Source organism: Aristolochia californica, unplaced genomic scaffold (assembly GCF_029961685.1).
Source record: "Aristolochia californica isolate CCGP_79_NKW_82.1479 unplaced genomic scaffold, dmAriCali1.0.hap1 SCAF_13, whole genome shotgun sequence".
Classification (NCBI taxonomy): domain Eukaryota; kingdom Viridiplantae; phylum Streptophyta; class Magnoliopsida; order Piperales; family Aristolochiaceae; genus Aristolochia; species Aristolochia californica.
The window spans coordinates 18,265,913-18,289,937 of NW_027181804.1; the positions used below are offsets into that span (position 1 = coordinate 18,265,913).

The 24,025-nt window shown below is 34.2% G+C and overlaps 1 non-coding gene across 1 annotated transcript; it reads right to left on the reverse strand.

Moving 5' to 3' along the window:
- Window positions 1-446: 446 nt before the first annotated feature.
- Window positions 447-553, reverse strand: LOC137949155 (small nucleolar RNA R71). Its single transcript, XR_011111727.1, has one exon. It is a non-coding gene; the product is annotated as a small nucleolar RNA R71 (small nucleolar RNA).
- Between the last annotated feature and the right edge of the window lie 23,472 nt (window positions 554-24,025).

Sequence of the window (24,025 nt, forward strand, 5' to 3'; positions counted from 1 at the left end):
ATATTTGTAGGAAAACACGCGAAGTCAAGTTAGGAGCTACCATGGCCAATCAGGGCGAACCATTACAGTTACCTGCAGCAGGTGACCGTAGAGCCCTGAGGGATTATTCTATCCCATCCCACTTCACATCACCTTCTTGCATTATATTGCCACCCACTACTGCCGCCAGTTATGAGTTGAAACCGGGTGTGATCCAACTCCTCCCTACATTCTATGGGTTGGAGAAGGAGAACCCATATTACCACATCAAGGAATTCTTAGATATTTGTGCAACTTTTAAATTCCAGAATTTCTCAGATGACTCTATCCGGTTAAGACTTTTTCCATTTTCACTTAAGGATAAGGCCAAGTCTTGGCTTAATTCCTTAGAGGTGGGCAGCATTACTTCATGGGACACATTAGTCACGAAATTTTTGTCCAAGTACTTTCCCATTCAGAGAACTATAGCCCTCAGGAGAGAAATCTCCAACTTTATCTAGCAGGAGGGTGAACACTTTTATGAGGCTTGGGAGAAATGGAAGGATTTGATCCGTAGGTGTCCGCATCATGGCTTTGAGAAATGGCATTTAGTGCAATACTTTTATCAAGGTCTTACACCTCAGGTTAGATCCATGGTAGATGCAAAGTGGTGGGAGTTTGATGGGTAAGAGTGATAGTGAGGCGTGGGACTTCTTTGAAACGTTGAGTGATCAATCTCAGCAATGGGGTTCATCATTTAATGTTGATAGGAGATCCCACGAAGCCAAAAAAGGGGGTCTTTACGAGGTTAGTGAAACACCCATGCTCATGGCCAAGATTGAAGGGTTGACTAGAAAAATTGATGCCCTTATGGTGTCCAAGAGTTCACCTTCTCCTAACCCATCTACTGTCTGTGCCATATGCTCTGGTTCATCTCATCCCACACAAATGTGTCCATCTAGTTCATCCTACCCAGAGCTCATTGAGGACTTGAAAGCACTCCAGAATTTTCATAGACCGAACCGGAACGATCCTTTTTCAGAAACATATAATCTGGGTTGGGCTAGGCACCCAAATTTCTCATGGTCCAAGTGCCCACAGGTTGGGGGTCCTCCAGGGTTTACTCAACCCCAAGCTCCGCGCCCACACTTCACTCAACAACCATTGATTCCACAAAAACCTTCACTTGAGGATACACTTCAATTATTCATGCAGAATACACAGTCCTCCATTGCTAAACTTGAAATGCAAGTGAGTCAGTTGGCCAGCCACATGAGTGAATAAGCACAAAATAGACTCCCGAGTCAAATCATTCCTAACCCCAAAAGCACACATGAGAGTGAGTTGAGTTCCAAACCCCATCATGAGCAAGCCAAAGCCATAACCACCCTTAGGAGTGGTCGTGAGTTGAACAATGGGGTAGGGACCACTAAGTCTAAGGAGTCAAAGGATGACAATGGGGACACATCATTGAGTGAAGAACCTCCAAGTTTTCCACCAACAGCCAAGCAGATCCCTAACCAAGTCCCATTAGGTCCTTATCCGCAGAGGTTATCGGGCCCACCTAGGAAAGGAGATAGCATGCATGAAACGTTGGAACTGTTTAGTAAGGTTCACATTAACATTCCACTTCTTGATGCTATTAGGCAAGTGCCTGCCTATGCACGATTTTTGAGAGACCTTTGTACACAAAAGAGAAAACAACATGTTAACAAAAAGGTCTTTCTTACTGAGAATGTAAGCTCAATTCTGAAGCTTAACACTCCTCCTAAAGTTAAATATCCTGGATGTCCCACAATTTCATGTGTCATTGGTGTACATACCATCCAGAGAGCTCTTCTTGACTTAGGGGCAAGTGTGAATTTGCTTCCTTTCTTTCTGTACCAGCAATTAGGTTTGGGGGAATTGAAGCCTACTTCCATCACACTTCAACTAGCTGACCGTTCTGTCAAGATACCACGAGGAATAGTTGAAGATGTTTTGATAAAAGTGGACAAATTTCTGTTCCCGGTTGATTTCATTGTTCTTGATACAGAACCAGTAGTCGATGTGACCAACCAAATTCCTGTCATCCTAGGACGTCCCTTCTTAGCCACATCTAATGCTATCATTCATTGTAAAAGTGGTGAGTTGGAGTTGTCTTTTGGAAATTTTAAGGTCTCATTGAATGTATTTAATGCCGGGCACCACCCACTTGAGTCTGATGATCTGAGTCCTGCATTTCATATAGAAACTGTTATGCTTGATGACGAATCCACTCTTGAATCTTTTGAGTCTTGCATAACATCTTTAGACATGGACTATTTTGATGAGGAAACATATTTCCGAGAGGTTAATTCTTTACTCAATTCTGTACCTCTGTTGGAAGAAGCTTATGAGGTTATCACAACTGAACATCCACAGGATCTTCCTCTTGACTTGGACAAACCTCTTGAAACTTCCAAGCTAGACCTTAAGCCACTCCCTCCCACATTGAAGTATGCATTCTTGGGACCCATGAACTCATTACCAGTCATTATTTCCTCTTATTTGAGTACTGAGCAGGAGGAACAATTGACTGAAGTTTTACAAGCACACAGAGAGGCATTGGGGTGGACTCTTGATGCCTTAAAAGGGATTAGCCCCTCCATATGCATGCATTTTATTCATTTGGAGGAGGGGACTAAAGCCTCACGTGAGATACAACGTAGGTTAAATCCCCATATGCTGGAGGTTGTGAGAGAAGAAGTCATCAGGTTGCTTGTGACAGGAATCATTTACCCTATTTCCGATAGCACCTGGGTGAGTCCAATTCAAGTGGTCCCTAAGAAAGGGGGGATAACGATAATGAAAAATGAGAGTGGTGAATTGATTCCCACAAGAACTACCACCAAGTGGCGTGTCTGCATTGACTATAGAAAACTTAATTCCGCCACTAGGAAGGATCACTTCCCACTACCTTTCATTGATCAGGTACTAGAGCGATTGGCCGGCCACAATTTTTATTGCTTCTTAGATGGATACTCCGGCTACAATCAAATTCCCATTGCTCCAGAAGACCAGGAAAAGACCACATTCACGTGTCCGTTTGGCACCTATGCTTACAGACGCATGCCTTTTAGTTTATGCAATGCGCCAGCCACTTTCCAACGGTGCATGATGAGTATCTTTTCTGACATGATTGGTGAATTTTTAGAGGTCTTTATGGATGACTTTTCTATGTTTGGCTCTAGTTTTGATACATGTCTGCACAATGTTTCACTCGTATTGTCCCGTTGCATTAAGTCCAATTTAGTCTTGAATTGGGAAAAATGCCACTTCATGGTGAAAGAAGGAATTGTTTTAGGACATGTAGTGTCTGAGCGGGGTGTAGAAGTGGACAAAGCCAAGGTTGACCTAATTGCCAATCTGCCACCACCTACTTCTGTGAAGGGGGTGCGTTCTTTCCTTGGCCATGCAGGGTTCTATAGGCGTTTCATTAAAGACTTTAGCAAAATTTCTCGTCCTTTGACGAATTTACTTGCTCAAGATGTTGCTTTCGCCTTTGATGATGCCTGTATTCATGCTTTTGAAACACTGAAGAAATGTTTGTGCACTGCACCCATTGTCCAACCCCCTATTTGGTCTTTGCCTTTTGAGTTGATGTGTGATGCCTCTAACTATGCATTGGGGGCTGTTTTGGGGCAAAAGAAGGATAAAATGCCCTGTGTCATTCAATATGCTAGCCGAACTCTTCATGATGCTCAATTGAATTACACTACCACTGAGAAGGAGTTGCTAGCTATTGTGTTTGCCTTGAACAAATTCAGATCATATCTGTTAGGCTCAAAGGTTATAGTGTTCACTGATCATTCTGCTTTGAAGTACTTATTATCCATCAAGGACACTAAACCTCGCTTGATTAGATGGATCTTGCAATTGCAAGAATTTGACCTTGAGATTCGAGATAAGAAGGGTTGTGAGAATGTTGTTGATGATCATCTATCTAGGATCTGTGTAGTACCTCAGGAAGGATTCCTTCCTTTAAATGTTTCCTTCCCTGATGAACAACTTCTCCAAGTATCCCAGTTGCCTTGGTTTGCTGACATAGTCAACTATCTTGTAACTCATAAGATTCCTGATTATTGGAGTAAACAAGATAGGTTGAAATTCTTTTCCCAAGTCAAACATTTTTTTTGGGATGACCCTTATTTGTTCAAGGTATTTTCTGACCAAGTCATTAGGCGTTGTGTACATGAGCAAGACTTTGCCAACATTCTTGAATTTTGTCATTCCCACGCATGTGGTGGACATTTTGGTGCTAGAAAGACAGCGGCTAAAGTCTTGCAATGTGGTTTCTATTGGCCTTCATTATTTAGAGATGCCCATGAGTTTTGTCAGGTGTGTGATAAATGCCAACGAACTGGTTGTTTGTCTAGGAAGAACATGATGCCTCTTAACCCCATTCTTATTGTTGAATTGTTTGATGTGTGGGGTATTGACTTCATGGGTCCTTTTCCTGTCTCGTTCGGCTATCAATACATCCTTGTTGCTGTTGAATATGTCTCCAAATGGATTGAAGCTATATCATGTAAGACAAACGATCACAAAGTGGTGGTAAAGTTTTTAAAAGAAAATATCTTTAATCGATTTGGTACCCCGAGAGCGATCATCAGTGATGGGGGGTCTCATTTTTGTAACAGAGCATTTGAGACCTTATTGAAGAAATATTCCATCACTCATCGGGTGTCCACTCCGTACCACCCGCAAACTTGTGGTCAAGTGGAAATCTCTAATAGGGAGATCAAATGGATTTTGGAGAAGTCAGTTCGCTTTGATAGGAAAGATTGGTCCACTCGATTGGACGATGCTTTATGGGCCTATCGAACCGCTTATAAGACTCCTATTGGGATGTGTCCATTTCGCCTAGTGTTTGGCAAAGCATGTCATCTACCTGTTGAGCTTGAGCATAGATCTTATTGGGCCATTAAGGGTTTAAATTTTGATTTAACTCAAGCGGGTGAGGAGAGAAAGTTGCAATTGAATGAGTTGGAGGAGATACGTCATGATGCTTATGAGAATTCCAAACTGTATAAGGAGCGAACAAAGCTTTTACATGATAAATCTATTTTCGCAAGTCTTTTACTGTTGGGCAGAATGTTTTACTTTATAACTCACGATTGCATTTGTTTCTAGGGAAGCTAAGATCCAGGTGGTCCGGTCCATTTGAAGTTACACAGGTGTTTCCTCATGGCGCTATAGAGATCCACAATCACGGAGATGGGTCAAGCTTCAAAGTTAACGGTCAGAGGCTCAAACCGTATCTTGAGAATATCCCCACACCGGAGGAAGTGATGGTGATTTTCTTGGAGGAACCTGTCACTTCATCTTGAATGCATCAGAGTCTTGCTTACGACTATAAACTTAGCACATTGTGGGCAATCCCCACGTTTCTCTCCCTTTGTACATTACAGTTTTATTTTTATTTTAATTTTTTTGGTTTATTCATACTCTCTTGCCGGCTGAGAGCATAAATGGTTCCGGTAGTCGATGACCAGACTTTTGGTCCCTAGTTTGAGAGGTCTGTACTCAAACAACCGTTCTGGGATTGACCAGTTCGATCTTGAAGTATTGAATGAAAACCTTATGGTGAGTAACTTAAGGACTTGTGTTCAGCGCGTGATTCCTGCTGCTTTCAGTGGCCAGTCACACGGAGATTTCTTCAAAGTGTGATGTGGGATAACGGTTTCATCTACGGATGATTACCTACGGGTACGGCTGATACGAGTAAACCTTCTTCGAGGAAGACTATGTATCATTTCTGGGGGTCTTTATTATTTTTTTTTTTTTGTAGTCGTTATAGTGTTTTAACTTTTCCCCATTGAGGACAATGTCAGGTTTAGGTTTGGGGGGGGGGGGGGGGGGGGGGGGGGGGGGGGGGGGGGGGGAACGACTCTTTTAAGTCTTAGCAATAATTTTCGTTCGATTTTTGTTCGTGGTTTTCAAATTACTCCTCTTAGTATGTGGCTAACATTAGTAGAGTTAAAATAAGTTGCTCAAATGTTTTTCAAAAATTTTCGTAAATTTGTGTAGAATATGCCTAGTAGAAATCTGATATCATTTGTTGTGATTCATGAGAATTCAGTGGGATAACTTACTATTGCATTAGACTTGGAACTTAGTTGCAAAAGAGAACATGTAAATCTAGTGTTGATCTATGTTAGTCTGAATAGTCCTGTATGCCTGTTTGAACTCAATCTTTTTTATACCTCAGTGAAATTCCTTGTTGTAATGTATGAATGCGAAGGGAAATGCTCTTGCTTGCAAAAGACAAATAACTTCAGAAACAGCCTGGGCAAACCCAGGGACATGCACCAGAACAGTCGGTTACTTAAAAATAAGTGCATGTGCAGTGAAGACGAATACAAAATGGGGGTAATACCAAAAGTATTCAGTGAAACAAAAATTACGCTGGTAATAGCAAAAGTGCGCTGGTAATAGCGTAAAATGGTTTTAAATCTGGAAGCAATGAGTTTCTTAACTTTGAAGATGAATTGTAATTTGAAAGAAGTTGCAAGTCAAGATTGAAATTGGTATATTTCTTCTGTAAGATTGTCAAACAACAAGCTTACTCTACTATTTTCTCTTAATTTTGATGTGACTAGGATTTTATTGTTATTTGTTGCCTCTTTGTTCTGATGAAGTAATAGCTTATGGGTCACATTGGTTCAAGTGGAGTAACAATGAGTGTATTTGGATTGATAATAGGCTATATTTTACACAGGTTTTAATATTTCGTAAGATCTCATATGAATTTCAGATATTTTACGATACTAAGTGTTAGTCATATGCTAATGAGGAGTAAATTTTCTTCAGTTTTTCTTTTTATATTATTGATTTAGATGAATTTTGTGGGTAAATTCCATGCAAACCCTCATGAGACATAACTCGTCCACTACTGCAGAGTAGGGGTTTAACGGCTTGTTGCATGCGCTAAATGCAATCGTGCTCCCTACGAAAGTGGCATTTTGTTTTCCTAGGCTTAATTTTAGTTCGATTGTTGTTTTGCTAGGGACTAGCAAAGATTTAGGTTTGGGGGTGTGATAGATGCCATATTCTGACATGAGAACTAGGTTAATTATAATAGAATAACCTTTATAATTGTGTTATAGGTGGTTACTTATCGGTTTTCAAATGAAATGAGCATTTATTAAATTTGGCATTAATCACTGTCGATATTGCATATTTCTCTCTCCTGAATTATATTTCATTATTTTTTAGTCTTATTTCTTTCTGAAATGCTTTTTATAGATTCAATTATGGAATTTCAGGAGAATTTGGGTGGAGAAGAAGATATTTAACAAAATGCCCTTAGTGAAATGGAGGTAATTTCTAGGGCAAATCGTTTTAAAATAAGAAAAATCATACTTAAAGGGAAGGGAAACGTCGAATGAAGGGGGGAAGGCAGTGTGAAGAGACCAAAACAGAGGTTTTTTGATCGGAAATAGGGGAGGACCCGAGAGGAGTTCCCCACCATCGTTCGCCGGGCCAATACCTTCTGCCGCACCACCGTCGTCCACCGCCGTCCAGCAACCGAGAACAAACCCGAGGAGAGCTCGAGAGAGTCTCCGTCGAGGTGAGTTCTACAGTCGTCGCTCGCCAGGCCGAGAAGTGATCCGAGAGGGCTTCTCCGGTGCCAACTCCGCTTTCCGACCATCCTCTGGCGTCTGTTACGTATTTTCGACCATTCCCGGAGCTATTCCGACTCCAACCGAGACTCGAGAGAGCCGGTTAGAGAACGTCAGCTCTGTTTCGCTCTTCGCCGGACGTTACCTCCGTCCGTCGGCTTCTAACCGTCATCGCTGGCGTCGTCTCTACCTCCGGCCACTCACTCTTGCCAACCTGAAGCCATTGATTTCTGGAAATTGCAGCACCCGTGAGAACGAGTTGCTGCCCGAGCAAGAGGAGGAAGAAGGGGAGTAATTTGTCATTATTGAATTTAATTTTTCATATAGTTTGAACTTAGGTTTTGAATGTCAATTGAATCTGATTTGATAATTAAAGTTTATTTAAGATTTTTTTCTTGATATTTGATTAAATTAGCTAATTAGGGTAAGATTATAATTGAGGTTGGATTTTGGTATTTTAATCCGATTTCTGTCTTTAACTCTAGGCGCCCGAGAGGGGCTAGACGCAAGGATTGAGAATCCGGATTCGTGGTTACGTGGTGCTCGAGAGAGGCACGAATCACGATAAAATCCAAAGTTGACGTTTCCTGTTGTGCAAGTAGTTAATTAAATTATTGCTTGAGAACTTAGGAAGTAGTTAATTAAATTATTGCTTGATAATTTAGGATATAATTAGTCTTTAGTGCAGATTAATTCATCATATTTGGTTAGGCTAGTTGACTGAAGAATACACAAAATTCAATCCTCCCTGTGGATATGACCCTCGCTTACTGCCAGATTACATGAACGATTCGTACGCTTGCGAGGTATAAAAGTCGATGTAACTAAAATTCTACATCACCAAACAACCCACTTTTTCCCTATCCTCCATAATCACAGATACTTTTTGAAATTATCTCTCTCAGCATTTGTGGATTTCCATTTTGGATGTTCGATTTTTTTTCAAATCCAAACTTGTCCCACTTTTCTCGTAAAGAAAATGATCACTTCAAAATGAAAATTTTAGAGTTCATGTATGCAAAAAAAATTGAAAACTATAATAAACGTTAGTGAAGAAAATTATTTCACGCACTAAAACTGAACTCCAAAGTTTTGTTATCCATGTTTGGGAAATTACACTAGTACAACCCCAAATAGCTTGGTGGAATTTTATAAGAAAGAAATTTCTAATTGATCATAACATGTTTTAAATGTGGTGGATATGCAAGCCAGATACTTGTTCAAGATGCAAATGACCTAATCATCCAAAAATTTCAAGGAGTAGAAAAAAATTAAATTCTCAAGTTAACGTGTGGCAAGATATTAACCAGAGCCAAACAAGCCACTTTTTGCCTATCCTTCAAAATCACAGATACTTTTTTGAATTATCTCTCATAGCATTCGTGCATTTCCAGTTTGGATGTTCAATTTTTTTTCAAATCCAAACTTGTCCCACTTTTCTCGTAAACAAAATGATCACAACAAAATAAAAATTATAGAATTCATGTAGAAAAAAAATTTGAAAAAAATAATAAATATAAGTGAAGAAAATTATTTCCCGCACTAAAAATGAACTCCAAAGTTTTTTTATCCATGTTTGGGAAATTCCACTAGTACAACCCCAAATAGCTTGGTGGAATTTTATAAGAAAGAGATTTCTAATTCATCCTAGCATGTTTTAAATGTGGTTGATATGCATGCCAGAAACATGTTGAAGATTCAAATGACCTAATGATCCAAAAATTTCAAGGAGTAGAAAAAAATTAAATTCTCAAGTTAACGCATGGTTGGATATTTACCAGAGACAAACAACCCACGTTTTTGCTATCCTTTAAAATCACGGATACTTTTTGGAATTATCTCTCTTAGCATTTGTGCATTTTCATTTTGGATGTTCGATTTTTTTTCCAATCCAAACTTGTCCTTCATTTCTTGTAAACAAAACGATCACAACAAAAGAAAATTTTTAGAGTTGTTGTATGCAAAAAAATTTGAAAACTATAATAAATGTAAGTGAAGAAAATTATTTCACGCACTAAAAATGAACTCCAAAGTTTTGTTATCAATGTTTGGGAAATTCCACTAGTACAACCCCTAATAGCTTTGTGGAATTTTAGAAGAAAGAGATTTCTAATTGATCGTAACATGTTTTAAATGTGGTGGATATGCAAGCCAAAAACTTGTTGAAGATGCAATTCACCTAATCCTCCAAAAATTTCGAGTAGAAAAAAATTAAATTGTCAAGTTAACGTGTTGCTCGATATTTACCAGAGCCAAACAACCCACTCTTTGCCTATGCTTCAAAATCACATATACTTTTTCTTATTATCTCCCACAGCATTTGTGCATTTCCAGTTTGGATGTTCGATTTTTTTTCAAATCCAGACTTGTCCCACTTTTCTCATAAATAAAATGATCACAACAAAATGAAAATTTGAGAGTTCATGTATGCAAAAAAAATTGAAAACTATAATAAATATAAGTGAAGAAAATTATTTCACGCACTAAAAATGAACTCCAAAGTTTTGTTATCCATGTTTGGAAAATTCCACTAGTACAACCCCTAATAGCTTGGTGGAATTTTATAAGAAAGAGATTTCTAAATGATCCTAACATGTTTTATATGTGGTTGATAAGCGCTAGAAACATGTTGAAGAAGCAAATGACCTAATGATTCAAAAATTTCGAGTAGAAAAAATTATATTCTCAAGTTAATGCGTGGTGGGATATTTACCAGAGACAAACAACCCACCTTTTGGCTATCCTTCAAAATCACATATACTTTTTGGAATTATCTCTCTCAGCATTTGTGCATTTTCATTTTGGATGTTCGATTTTTTTTCAAATCCAAACTTGTGCCACATTTCTCGTAAACAAATCGATCACAACGAAATGAAAAATTTTAGAGTTCATGTATGCAAAAAAATTTGAAAACTATAATAAATGTAAGTGAAGAAAATTATTTCATGCAGTAAAAATGATCTCCAAAGTTTTGTTATCCATGTTTGGGAAATTGTACTACTACAACCCCTAATAGCTTGGTGGAATTTTATAAGAAAGAGATTTCTAATTGATCGTAACATGTTTTAAATGTGGTGGATATGCAAGCCAAAAACTTGTTGAAGATGCAATTCACCTAATCCTCCAAAAATTTCAAGGAGTAGAAAAAAATTAAATTGTCAAGTTAACGTGTTGCTCGATATTTACCAGAGCCAAACAACCCACTTTTTGCCTATGCTTCAAAATCACAGATACTTTTTCGTATTATCTCCCACAACATTTGTGCATTTCCGGTTTGGATGTTCGATTGTTTTTCAAATCCAGACTTGTCCCACTTTTCTCGTAAACAAAATGATCACAACAAAATGAAAATTTGAGAGTTCATGTATGCAAAAAAAATTGAAAACTATAATAAATATAAGTGAAGAAAATTATTTCACGCACTAAAAATGAACTCCAAAGTTTTGTTATCCATGTTTGGAGAATTCCACTAGTACAACCCCTAATAGCTTGGTGGAATTTTATAAGAAAGAGATTTCTAATTGATCCTAACATGTTTTATATGTGGTTGATATGCGCTAGAAACATGTTGAAGAAGCAAATGACCTAATGATTCAAAAATTTCAAGGAGTAGAAAAAAATTATATTCTCAAGTTAATGCGTGCTTGGATATTTACCAGAGACAAACAACCCACCTTTTGGCTATCCTTCAAAATCACAGATACTTTTTGGAATTATCTCTCTTAGTATTTGTGCATTTTCATTTTGGATGTTCGATTTTTTTTCAAATCCAAACTTGTGCCACATTTCTCGTAAACAAATCGATCACAACGAAACGAAGAATTTTAGAGTTCATGTATGCAAAAAAATTTGAAAACTATAATAAATGTAAGTGAAGAAAATTATTTCATCAGTAAAAATGATCTCCAAAGTTTTGTTATCCTTGTTTGGGAAATTGCACTACTACATCCCCTAATAGCTTGGTGGAATTTTATAAGAAAGAGATTTCTAATTCATCCTAACATGTTTTAAATGTGGCGGATATGCATGGCAGAAACATGTTGAAGCTGCAAATGACCTAATGATCCAAAAATTTTAAGGAGAAGAAAAAAATTAAATTCTCAAGTTAACGCGTGTTTGGATATTTACTAGAGCCAAACAACCCACTTTTTGCCTATCCTTCAAAATCACAGATACTTTTTGCATTTATCTCTCTCAGCATTTGTACATTACCATTTAGGATGTTCAATTTTTTTTCAAATTCAAACTTGTCCCACTTTTCAAGTAAACAAAACGATCACAACAAAATGAAAATTTTAGAGTTGATGTATGCAAAAAAAAAATTAGAAAACTATAATAAATGTAAGTGAAGCAAATTATTTCATTCACTAAAAATGAACTCCAAAGTTTTGTTATCCATGTTTGGGAAATTCCACTAGTACAACCCCTAATAGCTCGGTGGAATTTTATAAGAAAAAAATTTCTAATTGATCCTAACATGTTATAAATGTGGTGGATATGCATGCCAGATACATGTTGAAGATGCTAATCACCTAATGATCCCAAAATTTTAAGGTGTAGAAAAATATTAAATTGTAAAGTTAACGGGTGGTTGGATATTTACCAGAGCCAAGCAACCCATTTTTTGCCTATCCTTCAAAGTAAAACATACTTTTTGGAATTATCTTTCCCAGCATTTGTGCATTTCCATTTTGGATGTTTGATTTTTTTTTTTAAAATCCAAACTAGTCCCTCTTTTCTCATAAACAAAACAATCACAAGAAAATGAAAATTTTAGAGTTTATGAATGCAAAAAAATTTGATAACTGTAATAAATGTAAGTGAACAAAATTATTTCATGCACTAAAAATGTACTCCAAAGTTTTGGTATCCATGTTTGGGAAATTCCACTAGTACAACCCCTAATAACTTGGTGGAATTTTATAAGAAAGAGATTTCAAATTGATCCTAAAATGTTTTAAATGTGGTGGATATGCATGCCTGAAAGATGTTGAATATGCAAATGACCTAATGATCCAAAAATTTCAAGGAGTAGAAAAAAATTAAATTCCTAAGCTAATGTGTGGTCGGATATTTACCAAATCCAAACAACCCACTTTTTGCCTATCCATCAAAATCAAAGAGACTTTTTGGAATTATTTCTCTCAGCATTTGTGCATTTCCATTTTGGAATTTCAATTTTTTAACAAATCCAAACTTGTCCCACTTTTCTCGTACACAAAACGATCACAAAAAAATGAAAATTTAAAAGTTCATGTATGCAAAAAAAAATTGAAAAGTATCATAAATGTAAGTGAAGGAAATTATTTCATTCACTAAAAATTAACTCGAAAGTTTTGTTATCCTTGTTTGGGAAATTCGACTTATACAACCCCTAATAGCTTGGTGGAATTTTATGAGAAAGAGATTTATAATTGATCCTAACATGTTTTAAATTTGGTGGATATGCATGCCAGAAATATGTTGAAGATGCAAATGATTTAATGATTCAAAAATTTCAAGGAGTAGAAAAAAAATTAAATTCTCAAGTTAACGTGAGGTATGATAATTATCAAAGCCAAACCGTCCACTTTTTGCCTATCCTTCAAAATGACATATACATTTTGGAAGTATCTCTCTCAGCATTTGTGCATTTCCATTTTGGATGTTCAATTTTTTAAAATCCAAACTTGCCTCACTTTTCTCATAAACAAAACAATCACAACAAAACAAAAATTTTAGAGTTCATGTATGCAAAAAAATTTTAAAACTACACTATATGTAAGTGAAGAAAATTATTTCACGCACTAAAAATGACCTCCAAAGTTTTGTTATCCATGTTTGGGAAATTCCACTAGTACAACCCTAATAGCATTGTGGAATTTTATAAGAAAGAGATTTCTAATTGACCCTAACATGTTTTAATTGTAGTGGATATGCATTCCAGAAACATGTTAAAGAAGCGAATGACCTAATGATCCAAAAATTTCAAGGAGTAAAAAAAAAAAAATTCACAAGTTATCGTGTGGTTGGATATTTACTACAGCCAAGCAACCCACTATTTGCCTATCTTTAAAAATTACAGATACTTTTTGGAATTAACGCTCTCAACATTTGTGCATTTCCTTTTTGGATGTTCAATTTTTTTTCAAATCGAAACTTGTCCCACTTTTCTCGTAAATAACACGATCACAAAAAAATGAAAACTTTAGAGTTCATGTATGCAAAAAAATTTGAAAACTATAATAAATGTAAGTGAAGAAAATTATTTCACCCACTAATAATGAACTCCGAAGTTTTGTTATCCATGTTTGGGAAATTCCACTAGTACAACCCCTAATAGCGTGGTGGAAGTTTATAAGAAAGAGATTTCTAATTGATCCAAACATGATTTAAATGTGGGGGATATGCATGCCAGAAACATGTTGAAGATGCAAATGATATAGGGATCCAAAAATTTCATGGAGTAAAAAAAAAATTAAATTCTCAAGTTAACCCGTGGTTGGATATTTAACAAAGCCAAACTACCCACTTTTTGCCTATCCTTCAAAATCACAGATACTTTTTGGAATTATCTCTCTCCGCATTTTCGCATTTCCATTTTGGATGTTCGATTTTTTTTGAAATCCAAAATTTTTCCACTTTTCTCGTTAACTAAACGATCACAACAAAGTTAAAATTTTAGAGTTCATGTATGCAAATAAATTTGAAAACTATAATAAATGTAAGTGAACAAAATTATTTCATGTACTAAAGATGAACTCCAAAGCTTTGCTATCCTTGAGTGGGAAATTCCCCTAGTACAACCCCTAATAGCTTGGTGGAATTTTATAAGAAAGAGATTTCTAATTGATCCTAACATGTTTTAAATGTGGTGGATATGCATGCTGGAAACATGTTGAAGATGGAAACGACCTAATGATCCAAAAAATTCAAGGAGTAGAAATAAATTAAATTCTCAAGTTAACGCGTGGTTGGAAATTTACCCGAGCCAAACAACCCACTTTTTGACTATCCTTCAAAATTACATATACTTTTGGAATTATCACTCTCAGCATTTGTACATTTCCATTTTGGATGTTCGATTTTTTTTTCAAATCCAAACTTGTCCCACTTTTCTCGTAAACAAAACGATCACAACAAAATGAAAATTTTGGAGGTGATGTATGGAAAAAAATTTGAAAACTATAATAAATGTCAGGGAAGAAAATTATTTCACGCCCTAAAAATGAACTCCAAAGTTTTGATATCCATGTTTGGGAAATTCAACTAGTACAACCCCTAATAGCTTGGTGGAATTTTATAAGAAAGAGAATTCTAATTGATCCTAACATGTTTTAAATGAGGGGGATATGAATGCCAGAAATATGTTGAAGATGCAAATGACCTGATGATCCAAAAATTTCAAGGAGTAGAAAAAAATTAAATTCTCAACTTAACGCGTGGTGGGATATTTACCAGAGCCAAACAATCCACATCTTGCCTTTCATTCAAAATCACAGATAATTTTTGAAATTATCTCTCTCAACATTTGTGCATTCCCATTTTGGATGTTCAATTTTTTTTTTCAAATCCAAACTTGTCCCAATTTTCTCGTAAACAAAACGATCACAAAAAAATGAAAATTTTAGAGTTCCTAAAAGCAAAAAAATTTGAAAACTATAATAAATGTAAGTGAAGAAAATTATTTCACGCACAAAAAATGAACACCAATGTTTTGTTATGCATGTTTGGGAAATTCCACTGGTACAACCCCTAATAGCTTGGTGGAATTTTGTAAGAAAGAGATTTCTTATTCATCCTAACATGTTTTAAATGTGGAGGGTATGCATGTCAGAAACATGTTGAAGATGCAAATGACTTAATCATCCAAAAATTTTAGGGAGTAGAAAAAAATTAAATTTTCTCGTTAACGCATGGTTGGAAATTTACCATAGAAAAACAACCCACTTTTTGCCTATCCTTCGTAATCACAAATACTTTTTTGAATTATCTCTCTCAGTAATTGTACATTTCCATTTTGGATGTTCGATTTTTTTTGAAATCCAAACATGTCCCACTTTTCTCGTAAACAAAACGATCACAACAAATGAAAATTTTAGAGTTCATGTATGCAAAAAAATTTGAAAACAATAATAAATATAAGTGAAAAAAATTATTTCATTCACTAAAAATGAACTCCAAAGTTTTGTTATCCATGTTTGGGAAATTCCATTAGTACAACACCTAATAGCTTGGTGGAATGTTAGAAGAAAGAGATTTCTAATTGATCCTAACATGTTTTAAATGTGGGGGATATGCATGCCAGACACATGTTGAAGATGCAAATGACCTAGTGATCCTAAAATTTCAAGGAGTAACAACAAATTTAATTCTCAAGTTAACGCGTTGTTGGATATTTACCAAAGCCAAACAACCCACTTTTTGCCTATCCTTCAAAATCACAGATACTTTTTGGAATTATCTCTCTCAGCATTTTTGAATTTCCATTTTGGATGTTCAATTTTTTTTCAAATCCAAACTTATCCCACTTTTCTCGTTAACAAAACGATCAAACCAAAAATAAAATTTTTAGAGTTCATGTATGAAATTTTTTTTGAAAACTATAATAAATGTAAATCAAGAAAATTAATTCATACACTAAAAATGAACTCCAAAGTTTTGATATTCATGTTCGGGAAATTCCACTTATGGTTTCAAAACCACCTCTCATAAACAACGAAAATATCCTAAGAAATTTCAATAGAAAAAATTATCAAAGCCAAACCACCCACTTTTACCTATCTTTCAAAATGACAGATACGTTTTGGAATTATCTCTCTCAGCATTTGTGAATGTCCATTTTGGATGTTCAATTTTTTTAAAATCAAAACTTGTCCCTCTTTTCTCGTAAACAAAACGATCACAAAAAAATGAAAATTTTAGAGTTCATGTATGCAAAAAAAATTTAAAACTTTACTACATGTAAGTGAAGAAAATTATTTCACGTACTAAAAATGAACTCCAAAGTTTTGTTATCCATGTTTGGGAAATTCCACTAGTACAACCCTAATAGCATGGTGGAATTTTATAAGAAAGAGATTTCAAATTGACCCTAACATGTTTTAATTGTAGTGGATATACATGCCAGAAACATGTTAAAGATGCAAATGACCTAATGATCCAAAAATTTCAAGGAGTAAAAAAAAAAAAAATTCACAAGTTAATGTGTGTTTGGATATTTACGACAGCCAAGCAACCCACTTTTTGCCTATCCTTCAAAATCACGGATACTTTTTGGAATTATCTCTCTCAGCATTTGTGCATTTACATTTTGCATGTTCAATTTTTTTCAAATCCAAATTTGTCCCACTTTTCTTGTCAACAAAAGGATCACAGAAAAATGAAAATTTAAGAGTTCATGTATGAAATTTTTTTTGAAAACTATAATAAATGAAAGTGATGAAAATTATTTCACTCGTTCAAAATGAACTCCAAAGTTTTGTTATCCATTTTTGGGAAATTCCACTAGTAACACCTCTAATAGCTTGGTGGAATTTTATAAGAAAGGGATTTCTAATTGTTCCTAACATGTTTTAAATGTGGTGGATATGCATGCCAAAAACATGTTGAAGATGCAAATGACCTAATCATCCAAAAATTTCTAAGGAGTTGAAAAAAATTAAATTCTCAAGTTAACGCGTGGTTGGATATTTACCAGAGCCAAACAACCCAATTTTTACCAATCCTTCAAAATCACAGATAATTTTTGGAATTATCTCTCCCTACATTTGTGCATATCCATTTTGGATGTTCAATTTTTTTCAAATCCAAACTTGTCCCACTTTTCTCGTAAACAAAACGATGACAACAAAATGAAAATTTTAGAGTTCATGTATGCAAAAAAATTTGAAAAATATAATAAATTCATGTGAAGAAAATTTTTTCACGTACTAAAAATGAACTCCAAAGATTTGTTATCCATGTTTGGGAAATTCCACTAGTACAACCCCTAATAGCTTGGTGGAATTTTATAAGAAAGAGATTTCTAATTGATCCTAACATGTTTTAAATGTGGTGGATATGAATACCAGAAACATGTTGAAGATGCAAATGACCTAATGATCCAAAAATTTCATGGAGTGGAAAAAAAATAAAATTCTCATGTTAATGTGTGGTTGGATATTTGCCAAAGCCAAACAACCCACTTTTTGCCTCTCCATCAAAATCACAGATACTTTTTTGAATTATCTCTGCCAGCAATTGTGCATTTCCATTTTGGATGTTCAATTTTTTTGAAATCCAAACTTGTCCCACTTTTCTCGTATACAAAACGATCACAACAAAAATGAAAATTTGAGAGTTCATGTATGCAAAAAAATTGAAAACTATAATAAATATAAGTGAAGAAAATTATTTCCTTCACTTGAAATGAACTCCAAATTTTTGTTATCCATGTGTGGGAAATTCTACTAATACAACCTCTAATAGCTTGGTTGAATTTTATAAGAAAGAGATTTTTAATTGATCCTAACATGTTTTAAATGTGGTGGATAAGCATGCCAGAAACATGTTGAAGATGCAAATGACCTAATGATCAAAAAATTTCATGGAGTAGAAAAAAAATTAAATTCTCGAGTTAACGTGTGGTTGGATAATTACCAGAGCCAAGCAACACACTTTTTGCCTATCCTTCAAAATCATAAATACTTTTTTGAATTATCACTCTTAGAATTTGTCCATTTCCATTAGGATGTTCAATTTTTTTTCTAATCCAAACTTGTTCCTCTTTTCTCGTAAACAAACGATCACAACAAAATGAAAATTTTAGAGTTCATGTATGCCAAAAAATTTGAAAACTATAATAAATGTAAGTGAAGCAAATTTTTTCATTCACTAAAAATGAACTCCAAAGTTTTGTTATCCATGTTATGGAAATTCCACTAGTCCAACCCCTAATAGCTTGGTGGAATTTAATAAGAAAGAGATTTCTAATTGATCCTAACATGTTTTAAATTTAGTGGATATGCATGCCAGAAATATGTTGAAGATGCAAATGACCAAATGATCCAAAAATTTCGAGTAGAAAAAAATTAAATTCTGAAGTTAACAAGAGGTTGGATAATTATCAGAGCCAAACCACCCAGTTTTTGCCTAACCTTCAAAATGACAGATACTTTTTGGAATTGTCTCTCTCAGCATTTGTGCATTTCTATTTTGGATGTTCAATTTTTTTAAAATCCAAACTTGTCCCACTTTTCTCGTAAACAAAATGATCACAACAAAATAAAAATTTTAGAGTTCATGTATGCAAAAAAAATTTAAAACTATACTATATGTAAGTGAAGAAAATTATTTCACGCACTAAAAATGAACTCCAAAGTTTTGTTATGCATGTTTGGGAAATTCTACTAGTACAACCCTAATAGCATGGTGGAAGTTTAGAAGAAAGAGATTTCTAATTGACCCTAACATGTTTTAATTGTAGTGGATATGGATGCCAGAAACATGTTAAAGATGCAAATGACCTAATGATCCAAAAATTTCAAGAAGTAAAAAAAAATTAAATTCACAAGTTAACGTGTGGTTGGATATTTACCAGAGCCAAACAACCCAATTTTTACCAATCCTTCAAAATCATAGATAATTTTTAGAATTATCTCTCTCTACATTTGTGCATTTCCATTTTAGATGTTCGATTTTTTTCAAATCCAAACTTGTCTGACTTTTCTCGTAAACAAAACGATGACAACAAAATGAAAATTTTAGAGTTAATGTATGCAAAAAATTTTGAAAACTATAATAAATTCATGTGAAGAAAATTATTTCATGCACTAAAAATGAACGCCAAAGTTTTGTTATCCATGTTTGGGAAATTCCAATAGTACAACCCCTAATAGCTAGGTGGAATTTGATAAGAAAGAGAATTCTAATTCAGCCTAACAAGTTTTAAATGTGGTGGATATGCATGGCAGAAACATGTTGAATTTGCAAATGACCTAATGATTGAAAATTTTTAAGGAGTTGAAAAAAATTAATTTCTCAAGTTAACGCGTGGTTGGATATTTACCAGAGCCGAACAACCCACTTTTTGCCTATCCTTCAATATCACAGATACTTTTTGGAATTATCACTCTCAGCATTTTTACATTTCCATTTTGGATGTCCGATTTTTTTTCAAATCTAAACTTTTCCCACTTTTCTCGTAATCAAAAAGATCACCAAAAAATGAAAATTTTATAGTTCATGTATGCAAAAAAAATTTAAAACTATAATAAATGTAAGTGAAGCAAATTATTTCATTGACTAAAAATGAACTCCAAAGTTTTGTTATCCATGTTTGGGAATTTCCACTAGAAGAATCCCTAATAGCTTGGTGGAATTTTATAAGAAAAAGATTTCTAATTGATCCGAGCATGTTATAAATATGGTGGATATGCAGGCCAGAAACATGTTGAAGATGCAAATGACCTAATGATCCAAAAATTTTGAGTAAAAAAAAACTAAATTCTCAAGTTAACGCGTGGTTGGATATTTACCAGAGCCAAACAACCCACTTTTTCCCTATCCTTCAAAATCAAAGATACTTTTTGGAATTATCTCTCTCAGCATTTGTGCATTTCCATTTTGGATGTTCGATTTTTTTTTTAAAATCCAAACTTGTCCCACTTTGCTCGTAAACAAAAAAATCACAACAAAATGAAAATTTTAGAGTTCATGAATGCAAAAAAATTTGAAAACTATAATAAATGTATGGGAAGAAAATTATTTCATTAACTAAAAATGAACTCCAAAGTTTTGTTATCCATGTTTGGAAAATTCTACTAGTACAACCCCTAATAGGTTGGTGGAATATTATAAGAAAGATATTTCTAATTGATCCTGACATGTTTTAAATGTGGTGGTTATGCATGTCAGAACATGTTGAAGATGCAAAGGACCTAATGATCTAATAATTTTATGGAATAAAAAAAAATTAAATTCTCAAGTTAACATGTGGTTGGATATTTACCCGAGTCAAACAACCAACTTTTTGCTTATCCTTCACAATCACATATACTTTTTGAAATTATCTCTTTCAGCATTTGTGCATTCCCACTTTGGATGTTCAATTTTTTTGCAAATCCAAAAATGTCGCACTTTTCTTGTAAACAAAACGATCACAACAAAATGAAAATTTTAGAGTTCGTGTATGCCAAAAAAATTAAAAACGATAATAAATGTAAGTGAAGAAAATTATTTCATGCACTAAAAATGAACTCCAAAGTTTTGTTATCCATGTTTAGGAAATTCGACTAGTTCAACCCCTAATAGCTTGGTGGAATTTTATAAGAAAGAGATTTTTAATTGATCGTAACATGTTTTAAATTTGGTGGATATGCATGCCAGAAATATGTTGAAGATGCAAATGACCTAATGATCCAAAAATTTCGAGTAGAAAAAATTTAAATTCTGAAGTTAACGTGAGGTTGGATAATTATCAGAACCAAACCACCCACTTTTTGCCTATCCTTCATAATGACAGATACTTTTTGGAATTATCTCTCTCTGCAATTGTGTATTTCCATTTTGGATGTTAAATTTTTTTCAAATCCAAACTTGTCTCACTTTTGTCGTAAACAAAACGTTCACAACAAAATGAAAATTTTAGAGTTCATGTATGCAAAAAAAATTTAAAACTATACTATATGTAAGTGAAGAAATTATTTAACGCACTAAAAATGAACTCTGAAGTTTTGTTATCCATGTTTGGGAAACTTCACTAGTACAACCCTAATAGCATGGTGGAATTTTATAAGAAAGAGATTTCTAATTGACCCTAACATGTTTTAATTGTAGTGGATATGCATGTCAGAAACATGTTAAAGATGCAAATGACCTAATGATCCTAAAATTTCAAGGAGTGAAAAAAAATTAAATTCACAAGTTAACGTGTGGTTGGATATTTACAAGAGCCAAACAACCCACTTTTTGCCTATCCTTCAAAAATCATAGATACTTTTTAAAATTATCACTCTCAGCATTTGTGCATTTCTGTTTTGCATGTTCAATTTTTTTTCAAATCCAAACTTTTTCCACTTTTCTTGAAAATAAAAGGATCACAGAAAAAAGAAAATTTTAGAGTTCATGTATGAATTTTTTTTTCAAAACTATAATAAATGAAAGTGAAGAAAATTATTTTACGCACTCAACATGAACTCCAAAGTTTTGTTATCCATGTTTGGGAAATTCCACTAGTAACACCCCGAATAGCTTGGTGGAATTTTATAAGAAAGAGATTTCTAATTGATCCTAACATGTTTTAAATGTGGTGGATATGCATGCCAAAAGCATGTTGCAGATGCAAATCACCTAATGATCCAAAAATTTCATGGAGTAGAAAAAAAATTAAATTCTCAAGTTAACGTGTGGTTGGATATTTACCAGAGCCTAACCACCTACTTTTTGCCTATCCATCTAAATCACAGATACTTTTTGGAATTATCTCTCTCAGCAATTGTGCAATTCCATTTTGGATGTTCAATTTTTTTTCAAATCAAAACTCGTCCCACTTTTCTCGTATACAAAACGATCACAACAAAATGAAATTTTAGAGTTCATGTATGCAAAAAAATTTGAAAACTATAATAAATGTAAGTGAAGAAAATTAGTTCCTTCACTAGAAATGAACTCCAAAGTTTTGTTATCCATGTGTGGGAAATTGCACAAGTACAACCCCTAATAGTTTGGTGGACTTTTATAAGAAAGAGATTTGTAATTGATCCTAACATGTTTTAAATGAGGTGGATATGCATGCCAGAAACATGACCTAATGATCCAAAAATTTCATGGAGTAGAAAAAAAATTAAATTCTCAAGTTAACGTGTGGTTGGATAATTACCAGAGCCAAACAACACACTTTTTGCCTATTCTTCAAAATCATAGATACTTTTTGGAATTATCACACTCAGCATTTGTGCATTTCCATTTGGATGTTCAATTTGTTTTCTAATCCAAACTTGTCCCTCTTTTCTCGTAAATAAAATGATCACTAGAAAATGAAAATTTTAGAGTTCATGTATGCAAAAAAATTTGAAAACTATAATAAATGTAAGTGAAGAAAATTATTTCACGCACTAAAAATGAATTCCAAAGTTTTGTTATCCATGTTTGGGAAATTCCACTAGTACAACCTCTAATAGTGGGAGGAATTTCAAAGAAAGAGATTTCTAATTGCTCCTAAAATTTTTTAAATGTGGTGGATATGCATGCCAGAAACATATTGAAGATGCATATGACCTAATGATCCAAAAATTACATGGAGTAGAAAAAAAATTAAGTTCTCAAGGTGTTGTTGGATATTTACCAGAGCCAAACAACCCACTTTTCACCTATCCTTCAAAATCATAGATACTTTTTGGAATTATCACCATAAGCATTTGTGCATTTCCATTTTGGATGTTCAATTTTTTTTCAAATCCAAACTTGTCCCACTTTTCTCATAAACAAAATGATCACATCAAAATGAAAATTTTAGAGTTTATGTATGCAAAAAAATTTGAAAACTGTATTAAATGTAAGTGTAGAAAAATATTTCACGCACTAAAAATGAACTCAAAAGTTTCGTTATCCATGTTTGGGAATTTCCATTAGTACAACCCCTAATAGCTTGGTGAAATTTTATAAGAAAGAAATTTCTAATTGATCCAACATGTTCTAAATGTGGTGGATATGCATGCCAGAAAAATGTTGAAGATGCAAATGACCTAATGATCCAAAAATTTCAAGGAGCAGAAAAAAATTAAATTCTCAAGTTAGCGTGTGGTTGGATATACCAGAGCCAAACTAACCACTTTTTACCTAGCCTTCAAAATCGCAGATACTTTTTGGAATTAACTATCTCAGCATTTGTGCATTTCCATTTTGGATGTTCAATTTGTTTTTCGAATCCTAACTTGTCCCACTTTTCTCGTAAACAAACCGATCACAACAAAATAAAAATTTTAGAGTACATGTATGCAAAAAAATTGAAAACTATAATAAATGTAAGCGATGAAAATTATTTCACGCACTCAAAATGAACTCCAAAGTTTTGTTATCTATGTTTGGGAAATTCCTCTAGTACAACCCCAAATAGCTTGATGGAATTTTATAAGAAAGAGATTTGTAATTGTTCCTAACATGTCTTAAATGTGGTGGATATGCATGCCAGAGACTTGGTGAAAATGCAAATGACCTATTGATCCAAAAATTTCAACGAGTTGAAAAAAATTAAGTTCTCAAGTTAACGTGTGGTTGGATATACCAGAGCCAAACAACCCACATTTTGCCTATCCTTCAAAATCGCAAATACTTTTTGGAATTATCAATCTCAGCATTTGTGCAATTCCATTTTGGAAGTTCAATTTTTTTTCAGATCCAAGCATGTCACACTTTTCTCATTAACAAAACGATCACAACAAAATGAAAATTTTAAAGTTCGT